Source organism: Taudactylus pleione, unplaced genomic scaffold, assembly GCF_031769625.1.
Source record: "Taudactylus pleione unplaced genomic scaffold, aTauple2 ptg000007l, whole genome shotgun sequence".
Classification (NCBI taxonomy): domain Eukaryota; kingdom Metazoa; phylum Chordata; class Amphibia; order Anura; family Myobatrachidae; genus Taudactylus; species Taudactylus pleione.
In genome coordinates this window covers 18,832,108-18,844,648 of record NW_028284410.1, presented here as the reverse complement: position 1 = coordinate 18,844,648, position 12,541 = coordinate 18,832,108, and the positions used below count along the sequence as shown (strand labels likewise).

The 12,541-nt window shown below is 45.9% G+C and overlaps 1 protein-coding gene across 3 annotated transcripts in view; it reads right to left on the bottom strand.

Moving 5' to 3' along the window:
• The window catches only part of LOC148542938 (protein NYNRIN-like), a 487,471-nt gene that overhangs the window by 314,246 nt on the left and 160,684 nt on the right, over positions 1-12,541 (bottom strand). For all 3 annotated transcript variants that reach the window (XR_015875106.1, XR_015875101.1, XR_015875094.1), the window contains exon 3: positions 10,109-10,302. The gene's annotated coding sequence lies outside the window, so the exon portion shown is untranslated. The remainder of the gene's footprint in view (positions 1-10,108; positions 10,303-12,541) is intronic.

Sequence of the window (12,541 nt, the reverse complement as noted above, 5' to 3'; positions counted from 1 at the left end):
TGCTACACATGGGGGCAGATTCAATTAGCCACGAGATATATCCAGCAGCTAATTGCTGCGCTGGACCTATTCAATCAGCGGGGATTTCTCGCGCGAGAGTCCCCGACCCCGCATGCGAGTCCCTGCAGTTGGACTTTTCCTCGCACCTCATGTAGGTGCAAGGTAAAATCCATGTCAAACCTACCAAATCGGCCTCGCGCGCGAGGAAAAAACACATTGACTCCGCAGTTTACACGCAAGTCCCGATTTTAAGGCATGGGAAAAAGGCTATTTAATTGAATAGCTTTTCCCCGTGCCACGGGAATTTAAGCCGGCAATTAGTCGCGGGGTAAATCCCGCAGCTAATTGAATCTGCCTCATAATGCGGGAGCTCCGTGTGACTCGGTAGCTAAGAGCTTCTTTTTGTGCGACTTTTTACTTTCAAATGCATAACAGGTAGCACAAGCAGCTTCTGCTAAGTAAAATTATATGCAGCATGCCTATGTTCTGTGTGGCTCACAGAATATAAGCATGCTGCATATCATTTTAATCAGCAGAAGCTGCTTGTGCAACCATGCTCAATTTCAGGACCCTGGTTTCTTCCAGCCTGGTGTCAGAGCCTCAGGTATCTCACAGCCCCCACAAGATCTCCAACCAGCACAGAAAACTCGGCCATGCTTTGTTTCTCTTTGTAACAGTAGAGAAGTGTATGCATATGCTTAACCTCCTTTTAGTGGCCACAGATTTGAGGTGTCAGTGATGGTTAAGTATGTTCAGATGTCAAACTCGAATTGATACTCTTGATATTTCTATTTGGGTTTGTTTTAGCGTCTTTTGCGGTCGATTTGCACTATATTTCTGCCACGATGACAGATTAGAATCCTTAGTTTTGCAAGTCCTATTGTTTCCTCTTGCATATTTACGCTTCTGTCCAACTCTGCATTACCCACTGTTGCTTTAACATGCCCTCACTGACCTAGGCCTTCATAAGATTGCTCCAATATAGCCCAGTTACACCTCCGTGGTTGTAAGTGTGGATGCAACTGTACTTTCTTTTTTCAAGAGGATGCGTAGTGAAAAAGATACACAATATACGTTCAACTCAGCATCAATAATCTATCTATCTATCTATCTATCTATCTATCTATCTATCTATCTTTCTAACTCTATTTATCCATAAGTTGCATTTATTACATTCTGAATAATAGAGTATAAATTCACGTTTACATTTCCTTACTGAATTCTATTTTCTATATAACTTTTAAATCTTGGTTTAGTTAACAGCAAACAGCTCTTGGAAGTTATCAATGTCTCTTGTTAAATGATTTCTTTCTGTTTATGAAATGGAATTTTAGCTGGCAGAAGGATAATGTTTATGTATGGGAGGTGGAAGCGCTTGCTGCTGACCTGGTATTTTACTTGTCTTCTGGTGTCCTTGGGTTCACAACTGAGAGCAATATCTGATCTTTAGTACGTACAAATTCAAAGCAACGTCAGATCTTTACTAAGCAATTATTCATGTGTCATATCGATGGATTATCTGTCAAGAGTATTTCAAAACCCAATCTGAAGTCAATAGATAGAAAAACAGATGTAACCATTTCTGGTGAAAGCAATAAACCTGTGGGGTTGTTAATCATCTGTTCTGTGTGTATTGCTTCTCATGGTGGAATTCCTATCTTTTCATAATGCACTGAAGAAAGGAACCATAGCAGTTCTTTTGTAATCTACCTTTCCAATCTACACCCTCCCAGGCTCATATAGATGTACGCATACATCTATTTATGTCATCTTACTGCAGCCAAAAATATATGGGGCACTATAAAATAGCTATAACACTGTTTTGCAAAGACATTTTTAGTTTTTTACTCAATAGTACTGACCCTAGTGTGTGTGATATTTATCACAGGTGGGTCTTCACTTGCGTCTGCATGCCCCTACTGTAGTGCACTTGGATGAAAACACACTTTATCTGCCTCTGAGCACAAATAACCACAGGTGTCAGATACCTGCAACCCACAATAAGAATACAGCTTGTGTACATTTGCACTGTAACTGATTTTTAATGATTTTATTGTGCAGCGCCCGGCTCCCGGTCACTGAGAAGGAGTTGGCAGTGTGGGGAGAGTATCTGAGAATAGCCCAGCATCTCTGGGAATGTTGGGGAAGACCCCAGAGTGATGCAAATGGAAGTGTGCCATGAGGACATGTCCCTTCTCTGCGGGGTCATGCCCCTTTTCAGGCAAAAGAGCTTCAGGCAAATGCAGGTGGTCTTTTTGGCGCACTGGGTGTCACCAATCCCAGTGACGCCACTACACTGGAAAACAGGAGAACTACCCGACAGAGCCGTAACTAGACTTTTTGGTGCCCTCTGCACAGAAAGCTACATAGTATGAATGATCTTCAGTGTAAGTGCATTTACTGTAATATTTCTAAATAAACTTTATTTTATTTGTATATTACACTGTGCTAAATTTTTGGACCAAAGGAGTCTGTTGTCAGTGTGACAGGGAGCTGATTGGATGTGAATTTAAACTAGAGATGAGCGGTTTGGCTTTACTTGGTTATGTTTGGATCTCAAAAACGGCATCTTATTGGCTATCCGGCTCACATGTGTTATGGATAGCAAATAAAATAAATCCAAACACACTAATTTGGTGGAAAGAACTTGGTCAAAATAAAAGTGCTCCACTCATTAGAAGTAGAGATTTGTGGTTCGGTTCTCCAGAATTCCCAATCAACTAGAATTTCGTGAATGCGGGTAAATCTGATTCGCGGTTCAATCTTATGAGGAGAACCAGGTAAATCCGGGTCGTGGTTCTGATCTTTTTGCGGTTTGGAATTCAAAACCGAATTTCGGGTTTTGGATTTAATAAATTACATGATTTTACCTGTTTTTAAAACTTTTTGTCTATTTTTTATTTAAAAAATCCAGATCGAAAACTAAAACCAAAACACTTGAGGATGGTTTGCAAAACCAAATCCAGATCCAAAACCTTGAAGGAGATACAGATCCAAAACCAAAACACCTGGGTCGGCGCACATCCCTAATTAGAAGGGTTCCTGTGTATTGCTACCAACAAATTAAATTGATGGGAACTATCGTCTGAATGTTACTAAACAGTAGGTAGAGGCGTCACAATGTGGCACGTAATAACAAGTTGAGATATAATACAGTAGTATCAGTATCATATATCAGAATTATTCTCCCAATGATTATGTATTATTTGATATCCTAATTTAAATGATAAAAATAACACATACATATTATATACACTGACATCTAAAAAAATGGCAATGGCATTTTGGATTCATGAATCCCATTTAATAAAATCAAATTGAATATATAAAAACAAAAACAAGTGTTTGCAATAATATACAAATTTGCATTTTTTAGTTTGCTGTTTTCCAAAGACTCCAGGAGATAGGTTTTCATTAGAATAGTGTGGTGCTTGAGTGTCAAATGTAATTTATGGCAGAAATGTATGCAAAGAAAATATCTTGTTGATTTTGAAATCTTGACATGGCCAAATGCTTTATGGAGTTAATATACTCAATTAAAGACCTCATGAAATGCCTTAGCACAAATGCAATAGTAATTTTTGGTGTCAGAGTTTACACAATCTTTCTCATAATCTGGTTTCATTTTTATCAAACATTATTCAGCTTGGCCCTAAAGTTGATCCCTGTGGATTAATTGTCATAATAATACTAGTTGTATTAGTTTTACTGTACTCTAGCTCTTTATCCGAAGCTCAAGTGTTTTCCAAGTGCAACGAAATACAGAACTTAGATGGTGCACGGTGATTCACACATTATTTACATTAAATAAAAAAAATTAAAAAGCAGATCTAACACCTAAAGAAATATGTAACAAAATGAGTGTCTAGTGCAGGGGTTGCCAACCAGTCAGAGGCAAAGAGCCCCAAAATATCTGTATATATGTCAAAGAGCTGAGATCATGCATACGCTGAAGGCACACATGCAAAAACAGGGAGTAGCTAGCTAGGCTACGCCCCTGGGATGATAATTGTAGAAGCATGTAAAAGCGCATGCACACAATCACTGTGGAGGTAACTATTAAGGGGAAAGAAAAAGCCAGAACAATATAAAAAACATTGAAAAAAACAGATCCACATAAAATACACTGAAACAAGCCAGATCCACATAAAATACACTGAAAAAGCCACATCCACAAAAAAATACATTGAAAAAAAAAAGAGATTCACATAATACAATCCAACCCCCCCAGGTGTCAGCCAGCCCCTCCATGTATCACTCCAGCCCTCCATATGTCACTCCAGTCCCTCTCATGAGTCACTTCAGTAGCCCCTCAAGTGTCACAACAGCAGCCTCTCCATATGTCACTCCAGTCAGGGCCGGATTAACAATGGGGCGGGTGGAGCTACAGCTCCAGGCCTCCCATTGAAAGTAGGCCTTCACAGATTGCAGTGCTAGCAGGACATTTTTTTTTTTTTCCTGGCACCACCAACGAACATCCCAGCACACTCACCTAATGGCCACCAGAAACAGCTTAGCCCATTCTGACCCCCACCCATCCCCCTCCTGTTGGATGATCCGTCCGTCCAGGCTGAAGCCCCGCCCACCCCCGGCCCACCAAAGCTCTGTCCCCAGCCCACCAAAGCTCCGGCCCATGATATAGAGACTCTGCCCCTGTACCATCCTGCTCTAAAGTCCTGCTCAACCAATCGCCTAGCTGAGGAGGGAAGGCAGCTCAGCCCGAAAGGGGGGGCAGGGTGTTTAAGGGGCTACAACATGGTGGTGGCAGTGAGGACATCAGAGGCTGTGGTGCGGGTGTCGCCGGTGTGTATCGGCGCGGTTGTAGGTCGCAGCGCGGGTGTCGGCAGGACCCAGCGGCAGTGGAGGAACCGGCGGCGGTATGGGCGTTGGCGGCGGGCAGGGATCTGAGAGGATCCAGTCCCTGCCAGCCATTCTGCCAAGTATGGCAGCAGCGCCCATTTCTAAAATGGCACCCAGCGACATTTTTGAAACTCAAAGATGACCACCGCGAGCCAATCACAGATTTGAATTTCAAAACATGGCGCTGGGGGCCATTTTTGAAATGGGCGCTGCTGCCGTACTCGGCAAAATGGCTGGCAGGAACTGGATCCTCTCAGATCTAGTCCCACCACTGACACCTGCACAGGCACCGGGTCCCACAGCTGCTGGGTGCCACCACCTATGATGTCGCAAGCCATTATTGAAGAATGGAAGAATGGAATTTCAAAGATGGCCTCCGCGAGCCGATCACAGCTCCTTACATTAATGGGGGTGGCAGCTGAGGGACCCAGAGGACACCAGAAGCCCTGTGGAGGTGACAGCCACCTCCAAGGTAAAGATGCCAGAAGCCCTGGTGGGTTGGCACCCACCAGACGAAGATGCCAAAGCCCTGACGGGTTGGCGCCCGCCAGGCGAAGACGCCAAGGTCTTGGCAGGTTGGCACCTACCAGGCAAAGATGCCAAAGGCCTGGAGGGTTGGCGCCCACCAGGCAAAGATGCAGGAATCTTAGTGGGCAGCGGCCACGAAAAAGAGCTAACATAGCCTGCTACCCACTAGGTGAAGATGCCAAAGCCCTGGTGGGTTGGTGCCCACCATGCAAAAACGCCGAAGCCTTGGCGGGTTGGCGCCCTCCAGGCGAAGACATGACAAGTCCTAGTGGGCGGCAGACATGCAAAAGAGCTAACACAGGCTGCCACCCACTAAACAAAGACGCCAAAGCCCTGGTGGGTTGGTACCCGCCTGGCGAAAAGGTCGAAGCCCTGGTGGGTTGGCGCCCGCCAGGCACAGATGTGAGAAGTCCTAGTGGGTGGCGGCCACAAAAAAGAGCTGACACAGGCTGCTGCCCACTAGGTAAAGATGCAAAAGCCCTGGTGGGTTGGTGCCCACCAGGCAAAAATGCCAAAGCCCTGGCAGGTTGGCGTCCGCCAGGTGAAGACATGAGAAGTCCTATTGTGCAGCGGCCATGCAAAAGAGCTAACACAAGCTGCTGCAGACTAGGTGAAGATGTCAAAGCCCTGGTGGGTTGGCGCCCGACAGGCGAAAAGGCTGAAGCCCTGGCAGTTTGGTGCCCGCCTTGCGAAGATGTAAGATACTGGGTGACGGCCATGCAAAAGAGCTGACACAGGCTGCTGCCCACTAGGCGAAGATGCCGAAGCCCTTGCGGGTTGGCGCCCACCAGGCAAAAACACCAAAAGTCCTAGTTGGCGGCGGCCACGAAAAACAGCTGACACAGGCTGCCGCCAACTAGTTGAAGACACCGAAGCCCTGGCAGGTTGTTGCCTGCCAGGTGAAAGCGCCGAAGCCCTGGTTGGTTGGCGCCCGCCAGGTGAAGAAGACAACAGAAGCCCTGGGGTGTGGCAGCCGTGCAAAAGAGCTAAGTGGCTGCCACCCCTCAGGCGAAGACGCCAGGTCCTGGAGGGTTGGCACCTGCCGGGCAAAGATGCCACAGCCCTGGCGGGTTGGCATCTACCGGGCAAAGACGCTGAAGCCCTGGTGGGGTGGCACCCATCAGGTGAAGATAGCAGAAGTCCTAGTAGGCGGCAGCCATGAAAAAGAGCTGACACAAGCTGCCGCCCACAAGGTGAAGATGCCGAAGCCCTGGCGGGTTGGTGCCCGACAGGCAAAAACGCCAAAGCCCTGGTGGGTTGGTGCCCGCCAGGTGAAGACATGAGAAGCCCTATTGGGCAGCGGCCATGCAAAAGAGCTAACACAAGCTGCTGCAGACTAGGTGAAGACGTCAAAGCCCTGGTGGGTTGGCACCCGACAGGCGAAAAGGCTGAAGCCCTGGCAGGTTGGTGCCCACCTTGCGAAGACATAAGATAGTGGGTGACGCCATGCAAAAGAGCTGACACAAGCTGCCACCCACTAGGCAAAGATGCTGAAGCCCTTGCGGGTTGGCGCCAGTCAGGTGAAGACACTGGAAGTCCTAGTGGGTGGCGGCCATGAAAAACATCTGACACAGGCTGCCACCTACTAGTTGAAGATGCCGAAGCCCTGGCAGGTTGTTGCCCACCATGCGAAAGCGCCGAAGCCCTGGCGGGTTGGCGCCCACCAGGTGAAGACGCCAGAAGTCCTAGTCGGTGGCGGCCATACAAAAAGAACTGACACTGGCTGCCGCCCACTAGGTGAAGAAGATAACAGAAGCCCTGGGGGGTGGCAGCCATGCAAAAGAGCTAAGTGGCTGCCACCCCTCAGGTGAAGATGCCAGAAGTTCTGGAGGGTTGGCGCCTGCCAGGTGAAGATGCCGTAGCCCTGGTGGGTTTGCATCCACCAGGCAAAGACGCTGAAGCCCTGGTGGGGCGTCACCCACCAGGCAAAGATGCCGGAAGTCCTAGTGGGCGGTAGCCATGAAAAAGAGCTGACACAGGCTGCCGCCCACTAGGTGAAGACGCCAACCCGCCAGGCAAATATGCCGAAGCCCTGGTGGGTCGGCGCACGCCAGGCGAAGATGCCTAAGCCCTGGGGTGGCGGCGGCCATGTAGAAGAGCTTAAAGGCTGCCGTTCTCCAGGTGAAAATCTGTAAAATAAAATATTACATTATTAAAGTGTGTTGTGCTATTTTAATATTTTTTTTACAGGTGGCAGTGGGTCTTAATGGTGGTTTTCCAAGCAGGGAGACATGCTGGGACCTATAGTTCACCTGCAAAAGAAAGTATTCTTTAAAATGCACCACATCAGACAAACAACCTGACACCCACCGCCCAGGGGTGCCCTGGAGAGGGGGACCCCTTTATTGGGAGATCCCCAGCTCCTCAGGGAACCCCAGCCTGGACTGACTAGCGGTCAGGGTTGATGCTGTGGCTGGGGAGCCCGGTGAAAGGGCTCCCCTTGCTGTGGCATCAGCCACCCGTTAGAAATAGTCTGGTGTTGGTTCTAGAAATTACAAGGAACCCTACTCATGTTTCCCCTGTATTTCCAGAACCAGGACTAGATCAGAGCCCAGTGCTGGTTGCGCAGCTTACGAGGGACATGTCATTTGTCCCCAGTATTTTGGCAACCATGGCTGGTTCTGACTAGCCCGGTGCTGGTTGTGCTTAAATATGAGGGACCCCTATGTTGTTTGTCCCCTGTGTATAAGCACAACCAGGACTGGCTGCTTGTGTTTAAAAAAACAAAGCTTACACATGGCGTGGCCACACCCCCCGAAAATCGACCAGCACCGGGCTTTGGAGACCCAGTACTGCTTGTGCTAAATACAGGGGACAAACAATGTAGGGGTCCCCCGTATTAAGCACAACCAGCACCCGGCTTTTCAAAACCAGTCCTGTTTGCCAAAATATATGGGTAAAATGATGTAGGGGTACCCCGCATTCAGCGCAAACCATCACTGGCCTCTGAGCCGGTTCTGATTCTGGAAATACAGGAGGAAAAAATGTGTAGGCCTCCCCTGTATAGACCAGAACCAGCACCGGACTCTTTCTAGGAGGGGGGGTGATGCCACAGCCAGGGGAGCCCTTTCTGGTTCTGGTAAATACAAGAGGACCCTATGAATTTTTTCTCCCTGTATTTTCTAGAACCAGGACCGGCTCATAGCCCAGCGTTGGCTGTGTTTCATACGAGGGACCCCTAGGCTACGTATCAAGTTGAAACTTCCTATCTCTATAATGGCGGATTTGTTAGGTAATAGTTTTAAAACTGTAACTTTCTCAATTCCCTAAACCCAAAAAGCACCTACCGTTGAACAATAGTTACCTAATAAAACAAACTCCAAGTCTAAATTCGCCCCTACCCTGAGTTATGCCTTCCCAAAAATCCACCAAAGAGAACAGCAGAAAAGTGGTCCTAATTGAGTGTCAGAAAAAACTGACAGTTGGAAATGTAGATTACTCCCAAGTCCTCAATTTTTATGTTTTTGCCCTTAAATTTGGCATGCAGCACCAAGCAATAATTCTATCAGCCCATGCCAAATTTCAGCTCCATACCTCCAAAAGCTTTTGAGGTGTAGTCCCTTAAACACCATGCCGCCTACCTCTGGAATTCTCTATGGGAGAATTCTATAGGGGACCCCTACGTCGTTTGTCCCCTGTGTTTTGATAACCAGGACTGGCTCAGATTAGGCAGGTGCTGGTTGTGCTTTATACAGGGAACCCCTACGTTGTTTGTCACCTGTGTTAAGCACAACCAATGCTGGGGCTCTAAAGCTTGATGCTGGTTGTGCTGTGGGGCCACGTAATTTTTTTTTTATATTACACATTCATTTTTTAAAACAATGCATGGATGAATCTCACTGATATGTCCATGCATCTGTCTTATTGATTTGATTTTCTCAGGTGCATACCCAGCACCAGTGAGTCCCTCTGTCGCCCACTGATGCTTCTGCGCATGGCCCTGTTGCTGCCCCTGCTCCACACCCCTGCTGCTGCCACTGCCCCACACACCTAAAGCCTGCCCCTACAGCTGTCTCTCTCTCTGCACCCTTAAAACACCTCCTGTGTGCTGTCTGCTCCTCCACCCGTGTTAGTGTACCTATTTGTTGTTAGTGTACCTATTTGGTTGCCCAGTTTGCTCGTCAAAACCCTGATGGTTAATAAATTATAAAAAATCTATGAAATTCCATAGACAAAAAACCTCACGGTTTCACATGTCCCATTAAGGGCTGCTTAGACATGATCTGAAAATTCACAAAACCTATTGAATTTCTGCCACTCAAACTCCAAAAAGCGATGAAATTATGATCATTAAGGCTAACGCCTACAGATATGGTATGCCATGACACCATGTGGTTAACTGCAGATTCAGCACTCTCACAGAGTGAGATTGCTGTCACTCACAAAATGGTGGAACTGCTAAATCACAGAATTGTGTGCTCATTGGAATACACACATGCAGTTTATGCAACTTAGGCCCATCAAAAATTTCAGCTCCAGGCCCATGTGGACATTATTCTGGCACTGACTCCAGCAACCTCCCATGTGTCACTTCAGCAGCCCCTCATGTGCCACTCCAGCCCCCCATATGTCACTCCAGCAGACCCTCATGTATTACAACAGCAGACCCTCATGTCAAGCCACCTTCTCCCACACTCCATCCCACTCCACAGGCCACAGCCCCAACACACATGTCACAAATAAAATGAAAAAACAAATAAAAAAAACCCACAGCTCTTACCCTGTTGCGACTGTCTGATCACGTAGGTAGGCTTCGGCGTCTGAGACCGTATTCTCCTCGTGGCTGCAGGTTGTGTCACAAGTTGAGCTCCATCTCCTGTTTGCCGCGTGACATCACCACATCGCCCTTACATGCCTCTGGAGCGGAGCAGACCGCTGCAATAAAGGAGGAGCCTCCTCTGAACAGCTGCACGCCTATCAGAGAAGGCAGTTAGTTTCAGTCATAGGAGCCACATCAGAACAACGGAAGAGCCTCATTTGGCTCCAGAACCACAGTGTGACCACCGTGTGTCTAGTGAATCTATTTTGAACAACAGCTATAGAGTCACACATTTCTTATGGCTGTATACATTATGTTCATTGTTACACATTTGTTTTATTTTTTAATGTGCTTCTTTTGGAATTTGTTGACAAACTTTTATAGTAGATTATGCAACAGTTTGGCCATTCTTTGATTTATCATGGTACCACATGCTGCATTACTTCACAGAAATGAGTTTGAACAATTAGCACATACTGTATTGTTGGTGCTGCTATATTTATTATAATAGAAAACCTTTCAAAAAATTAAACACTGATGCTGTTCTCAGTCAGCTATGATGAAATACGGATGTCAGAGGACAAGTATCTTTAGGACCCTTCAGAGAGCATTTATCCCCACTCAGCTCTACATACAGTAGTCAATCTGTGTATCACCTGCCATTGACAGTGCTATTATACACAGTATATTTAAGGTTTACAAGGTTGTTATATTTATGCTGATCTTGTATGTTGATGTATAGTAGAATACATGCTTATCAAGTATGTGAAATACTATAGGAGGCAAGATCTTGGGCAGTGACAGTGCTCAGAGGGGTTGCATGTATTAAAGGGGTATTTGGACTTACAAGCCTGAGCAATGAGATATTTGGTATATATTTGTTTGGCAGTGTCCAGAGCATTTATATAAGAGTGGTAGATACCAGTCTGTTTTTGAGTGTAGTCATGATATGAGTCTTTGGGAAATGTCATTCTACAGTACTTTATGGGAGAGTTTTGCAGGGTGCACATTTCTTTATCAATCACATTCCCAATAAATAGGTTATGGAGACCAACTACATCAATAAATATCACACACCCGGGAATCACTAGACAAGCTGTCCATCTGATGACCTGATACAATTGAAAAACATTAATCAGGGGGCCCCCTCCATTCTAATATCTTGGAAATGCTGTTGTTATGGTGCAATTATTCTGCCTCAGATTTCAACAGTGTCTTACCAATGGTAGTTTTTTCAATGTTTAACTGTAGAAACTTTAACAGGGTTTTTGACCCCATGTGCCTATTTTTATTTACACTTCACGTACTGTTATTTATTTCTTTTATTTGCTCCATTTTAATGTGGCTGGTTACAACACTTATTTATGTTCTCTACATATTACTGTACATGCTGTTATATGGGTTAGCACTATGTAAAGGTAATGGTAGGTAGCTTTTCTGTACTGTGACATCTTGGAAATTCCCAGACTTGTATCAGTTGTAATCTGCCATCTTGTGAGTCAGTTTGAACACCGGCTAGGCTACTCTTGACAAGGGGACGTGAATTATTGGTGTTCGAACTGGGCATTAGAGTGGGTGCCCGATGGATATGACATTCCAGTTTATAAGTTGTGCAGACATTCAAAATTCCTCAATCTATGGTGTCATGTGTGTACTGGGAATACCTCATGGAAAGCATTACCAGTTGTCAAGAAGGCACAATGCAGGCTAGTGGTGGTTCTATAATGGTGCGGGGTGTATTCACGTGGCATGGGTTTAATTCACTGGTCCTCCTGGACACGTCTTTAACCGGTAACCATTATGTTGCATTGCTTGATGATCATTTGCATCCCTTCTTGGACTTCATGTACCCCCTCAACTATGGAATATTCCAGCAGGATAATGCACAGTGTTATCGGTCCCAAGTTTTCCAGATTTGGTTCCAAGAGCATTCTGATGAGCTCTGATGAATGATGTGTACACCAATTTTGCCCAACATGAACCCAATCAAGCATTTATGGGATGTGGTGGAGAGGTCCATTCGCACCCAAGATCCTGCACCTACAAATTTTAGGGAGCAGTGGGAAGTTATCCAGATGACATGGGTCAACATCTCTCCAGAGGTCTTCCGTCCACTTGTGGAAGCAATGCCACATCGTGTTGCAGCACTTTGCCGGGCTAGAGGGGGTCCATCGTCCTACACAATACTAGGCATCTACACCATGACTTTTGGCACTTGGGTGTATATATATATATATATGTATTTAGATATATAGATATACTGTATATATATATATATATATATATATGTGTGTGTGTGTGTTTGTGTATGTGTGTGTTTTATCTGTGACTTTTTCAATAAATACGTTTAAAACAATAATTAAATAGAGTAGAGACAGGAAAAAAGCCTCCGTG